Source organism: Coregonus clupeaformis, chromosome 9 (assembly GCF_020615455.1).
Source record: "Coregonus clupeaformis isolate EN_2021a chromosome 9, ASM2061545v1, whole genome shotgun sequence".
NCBI lineage: Eukaryota > Metazoa > Chordata > Actinopteri > Salmoniformes > Salmonidae > Coregonus > Coregonus clupeaformis.
This window is the reverse complement of record NC_059200.1, coordinates 43,041,928-43,048,260: the sequence shown is the minus strand read 5'-3', so window position 1 is coordinate 43,048,260 and position 6,333 is coordinate 43,041,928.

Genomic DNA, 6,333 nt, shown 5'->3' with positions numbered 1-6,333 from the left:
TCCATGAATAATGCTTTTGTCAATATGAACAAGCACTTTATCTAATGTACATACACAGTAGAGCTATCTTACGCAACGTATGGTATGGCCACCCAACTGTGTCAGAGCTGAATAGCTAGAAATGTTAAAAATATCCTTTTAATTGCTGTGTTCACCTCACCTAGAAACTAGATAAGTGATGACAGTAAGCAGTGTTGTCCTAAATCTCCTGTCCAACCTGTAGATTGTCTATAATTATTTTAGTGTGAGAGAAAAGGCTACTGTGTACAGTGTATGGATCACGTTTATGTTCATTACAGTCCTCTGGAATGTAGCCTCTGGCTATTTACCCATCTTACAGTTTCATCTATATTTTTCGTAGCCGTCTATTTACCACCACAAACCGATGCTGACACTGACCGCACTCAGCCAGCTGTATAGGTCCATAAGCAAACAGGAAAACGCTCCTCTAGAGGCGGCACTCCTAGTGGCCGGGGAATTTAAGGCAGGAAAACTGAAATCCGTCTTACTTAATTTCTACCAGCATGTCACCTGTGCAACTAGAGGCGAAAAAAACTTTTTATTTTGTTTTTTATTTCACCTTTATTTAACCAGGTAAGCCAGTTGAGAACAAGTTCTCATTTACAACTGCGACCTGGCCAAGATAAAGCAAAGCAGTGCGATAAAAACAACACAGAGTTACATATGGAATAAACAAAACGTACAGCCAATAACACAATAGAAAATCTATATACAGTGTGTGCAAATGTAGTAAGTTATGGAGGAAGGCAATAAATAAGCCATAGTGCAAAATAATTACAATTTAGTATTAACACTGGAGTGATGGATGCGCAGAAGATTATGTGCAAATAGAGATACTGGGGTGCAAATGAGCAAAATAAATAACAATGTAAATAACAATATAGGTATGAGGTAGTTGGGTGGGCTAATTACAGATGGGCTGTGTACAGGTGCAGTGATCGGTAAGCTGCTCTGACAACTGATGCTTAAAGGTCACCTTTAGATCACCTGTACTCCACATCACAGAAACGCATACAAAGCTCTCCCTTGCCCTCCATTTGGCATATCTGACCATAAAGCTATCCTCCTGATTCCTGCTTACCAGCAAAATCTCAAACCGTAAGTACCAGTGACAGACTCAATACGGAAGTTGTCCGATGAAGCGGATGCTAAGCTACAGGACTATTTTGCTAGCACAGACTGGAATATGTTCCGGCATTGAGGAGTTTACCACATCAGTCACCGGCTTCATTAATAAGTGCATTGACGATGTCATCCCCACAGTGACCGTATGGATATATCCCAACCAGAAGCCATGGATTACAGGCAACATCCGCACTGAGCTAAAGGCTAGAGCTGCCTCTTTCAAGAAGTGGGACACTAACCCGGACACTTATAAGAAATCCCGCTACGCCCACTGATGAACCATCAAACAGGCGAAGTGTCGATAAAGGACTAAGACCAAATCCTACTACACTGGCTCTGACGCTCGTTGGATGTAGCAGGGCTTGTAAACTACCACGGACTACAAAGAGAAACCCAGCCGCGAGCTGCCTAGTGACTTGAGCCTACTAGACAAGCTAAATGCCTTCTATGCTCGCTTCGAGGCAAGCAACACTGAATCATGCGTGAGAGCAACACCTGTTCTGGACAACTGTGTGATCACGCTCTCTGTATTCGATGTGAGTAAGAACTTTAAACAGGTTAACATTCAGATGGATTACAAGGACGGGTACTCAGAGCATTCGCTGACCAGCTGGCAAGTGCTTCTGACATTTTCAACCTCTCCCTGACCCAGTCTGTAATACCTACATGTTTCAAGCAGACCACCATAGTCCCTGTGCCCAAGAATGCCAAGGTAACCTGTCTAAATGACTATCGCCCCGTAGCACTCACATCTGTAGCACTCACGACAACGCCTCTTCCCCCTCAGGAGGATAAAAATATTTGGCATGGACCCTCAGATCCCCAAAGTTCTACAGCTGCACCATTGAGAGCATCTTGACTAGCTGCATCACTGCTTGGTATGGCAACTGCTTGGCATCCGTCTGCAAGGCGCTACAGAGGGTAGTGCGGACGGCCCATTACATCACTGGGGCCGAGCTCCCTGCCATTCAGGACCTCTATACCAGGCGGTGTCAGAGGAAGGCTCTAAAAATTGTCAGACTCCAGCCACCCAATTCAAAGACTTCTCTCTGCTACCGCACGGCAAGCGGTACCGATGCACCAAGTCTGGAACCAACAGGACCCTGAACAGCTTCTACCCCCAAGCCATAACACTGCTAAATATATTGGACAAAAATCTAAACCAACATGTGTTGGTCCCATGTTTCATGCGCTGAAATAAAAGATCCCAGAAATGTTCCATACGCACAAAAAGCTTCTCTCAGATTTTGCACACATTTGTTTACATCCCTGTTAGTGAGCATTTCTCCTTTGCCAAGGTAATCCATCCAACTGACAGGTGTGGCATATCAAGAAGCTGATTAAACAGCAGGATCATTACACAGGTGCACCTTGTGCTGGGGACAATAAAAGGCCATTCTAAAATGTCCAGTTTTGTCACACGTGTGCAATTTGCATGCTGTTGAATTGAACCAGCCACCCGGACAGCTGATGAAACTGGGTTTGCACATCCGAAGAATTTCTGCACAAACTGTCAGAAACGACTCAGGAAAGCTAATCCGCGTGCTTGTTGTCCTCACCAGGGTCTTGACCTGACTGCAGTTCGGCGTCGTAACAGACTTCAGTGGGCAAATGCTCACATTCGATGGCCACTGGCACGCTGGAGAAGTGTGCTCTTCATGGATGAATCCCAGTTGCAACTGTACTGGGCAGACGGCGTGTATAGCGTCATGTGGGTGAGCGGTTTGCTGATGTCAACATTGTGAACATTTGAGTGCCCCATGATGGTGGTGGGTTATGGTATGGGCAGGCATAAGCTAGGGACAACAAACACATGCATTTTACCGATGGCAATTTGAATGCACCTAGATACCGTGACCATGCCCCTACTTTTTTTAAAAGGTATCTGTGACCTCCAGGTGCATATCTGTATTCCCAGTCATGTGAAATCCATAGATTAGGGCCTAATGTATTTATTTAAATTGACTGATTTCCTTATATGAACTGTAACTCAGGAAGAGCTTTGAAATTGTAGTTAGTTCGGTTGGCTATTTGGTTAACTATTTAACTATCTGCATTGACTCTTTTTGCACTAACTTTTTTGACTCATCACATACAGTGGGGAAAAAAGTATTTAGTCAGCCACCAATTGTGCAAGTTCTCCCACGTAAAAAGATGAGAGAGGCCTGTAATTTTCATCACAGGTACACGTCAACTATTACAGACAAATTGAGAATTTTTTTTCCAGAAAATCACATTGTAGGATTTTTAATGAATTTATTTGCAAATTATGGTGGAAAATAAGTATTTGGTCACCTACAAACAAGCAACATTTCTGGCTCTCACAGACCTGTAACTTCTTCTTTAAGAGGCTCCACTGTCCTCCACTCGTTACCTGTATTAATGGCACCTGTTTGAACTTGTTATCAGTATAAAAGACACCTGTCCACAACCTCAAACAGTCACACTCCAAACTCCACTATGGCCAAGACCAAAGAGCTGTCAAATGACACCAGAAACAAAATTGTAGACCTGCACCAGGCTGGGAAGACTGAATCTGCAATAGGTACGCAGCTTGGTTTGAAGAAATCAACTGTGGGAGCAATTATTAGGAAATGGAAGACATACAAGACCACTGATAATCTCCCTCGATCTGGGGCTCCACGCAAGATCTCACCCCTTGGGGTCAAAATGATCACAAGAACGGTGAGCAAAAATCCCAGAACCACACGGGGGGACCTAGTGAATGACCTGCAGAGAGCTGGGACCAAAGTAACAAAGCCTACCATCAGTAACACACTACGCCGCCAGGGACTCAAATCCTGCAGTGCAAGACGTGTCCCCCTGCTTAAGCCAAAGTACATGTCCAGGCCCGTCTGAAGTTTGCTAGAGTGCATTTGGATGATCCAGAAGAGGATTGGGAGAATGTCATATGGTCAGATGAAACCAAAATAGAACTTTTTGGTAAAAACTCAACTCGTCGTGTTTGGAGGACAAAGAATGCTGAGTTGCATCCAAAGAACACCATACCTACTGTGAAGCATGGGGGTGGAAACATCATGCTTTGGGGCTGTTTTTCTGCAAAGGGACCAAACGACTGATCCGTGTAAAGGAAAGAATGAATGGGGCCATGTATCGTGAGATTTTGAGTGAAAACCTCCTTCCATCAGCAAGGGCATTGAAGATGAAACGTGGCTGGGTCTTCCAGCATGACAATGATCCCAAACACACCGCCCGGGCAACGAAGGAGTGGCTTCGTAAGAAGCATTTCAAGGTCCTGGAGTGGCCTAGCCAGTCTCCAGATCTCAACCCCATAGAAAATCTTTGGAGGGAGTTGAAAGTCTGTGTTGCCCAGCGACAGCCCCAAAACATCACTGCTCTAGAGGAGATCTGCGTGGAGGAATGGGCCGAAATACCAGCAACGGTGTGTGAAAACCTTGTGAAGACTTACAGAAAACGTTTGACCTGTGTCATTGCCAACAAAGGGTATATAACAAAGTATTGAGAAACTTTTGTTATTGACCAAATACCTATTTTCCACCATAATTTGCAAATTAATTCATAAAAAATCCTACAATGTGATTTTCTGGATTTTTTCCCCTCATTCTGTCTGTCATAGTTGACGTGTACCTATGATGAAAATTACAGGCCTCTCTCATCTTTTTAAGTGGGAGAGCTTGCACAATTGGTGGCTGACTAAATACTTTTTTTCCCCACTGTACGCTGCACCTACTGTTTAACATCTGTCACTTTATTCCTAGTTATATGTACAGCGGGGAGAACAAGTATTTGATACACTGCCGATTTTGCAGGTTTTCCTACTTACAAAGCATGTAGAGGTCTGTAATTTTTATCATAGGTACACTTCAACTGTGAGAGACGGAATCTAAACAAAAATCCAGAAAATCACATTGTATGATTTTTAAGTAATTAATTTGCATTTTTATTGCATGACATAAGTATTTGATCACCTACCAACCAGTAAGAATTCCAGCTCTCACAGACCTGTTAGTTTTTCTTTAAGAAGCCCTCCTGTTCTCCACTCATTACCTGTATTAACTGCACCTGTTTGAACTCGTTACCTGTATAAAAGACACCTGTCCACACACTCAATCAAACAGACTCCAACCTCTCCACAATGGCCAAGACCAGAGAGCTGTGTAAGGACATCAGGGATAAAATTGTAGACCTGCACAAGGCTGGGATGGGCTACAGGACAATAGGCAAGCAGCTTGGTGAGAAGGCAACAACTGTTGGCGCAATTATTAGAAAATGGAAGAAGTTCAAGATGATGGTCAATCATCCTCGGTCTGGGGCTCCATGCAACATCTCACCTCGTGGGGCATCAATGATCATGAGGAAGGTGAGGGATCAGCCCAGAACCACACGGCAGGACCTGGTCAATGATCTGAAGAGAGCTCGGACCACAGTCTCAAAGAAAACCATTAGTAACACACTACACCGGCAAGCCAGCTCATGCTCAAGCTGCTCAAGCCAGCGCATGTCCAGGCTCGTCTGAAGTTTGCCAATGACCATCTGGATGATCCAGAGGAGGAATGGTAGAAGGTCATGTAGTCTGATAAGACAAAAATTGAGCTTTTTGGTCTAAACTCCACTCGCCGTGTTTGGAGGAAGAAGAAGGATGAGTACAACCCCAAGAACACCATCCCAACCGTGAAGCATGGAGGTGGAAACATAATTCTTTGGGGATGCTTTTCTGCAAAGGGGACAGGACGACTGCACCGTATTGAGGGGAGGATGGATGGGGCCATCTATCGTGAGATCTTGGCCAACAACCTCCTTCCCTCAGTAAGAGCATTGAAGATGGGTCGTGGCTGAGTCTTCCAGCATGACAACAACCCGAAACACACAGCCAAGGCAACTAAGGAGTGGCTCCGTAAGAAGCATCTCAAGGTTCTGGAGTGGCCTAGCCAGTCTCCAGACCTGAACCCAATAGAAAATCTTTGGAGGGAGCTGAAAGTCCGTATTGCCCAGCGACAGCCCCGAAACCTGAAGGATCTGGAGAAGGTCTGTATGGAGGAGTGGGCCAAAATCCCTGCAAACCTGGTCAAGACCTACAGGAAACGTATGATCTCTGTAATTGCAAACAAAGGTTTCTGTACCAAATATTAAGTTCTGCTTTTCTGGTGTATCAAATACTTATGTCATGCAATAAAATTCAAATGAATTACTGAAAAATCATACAAT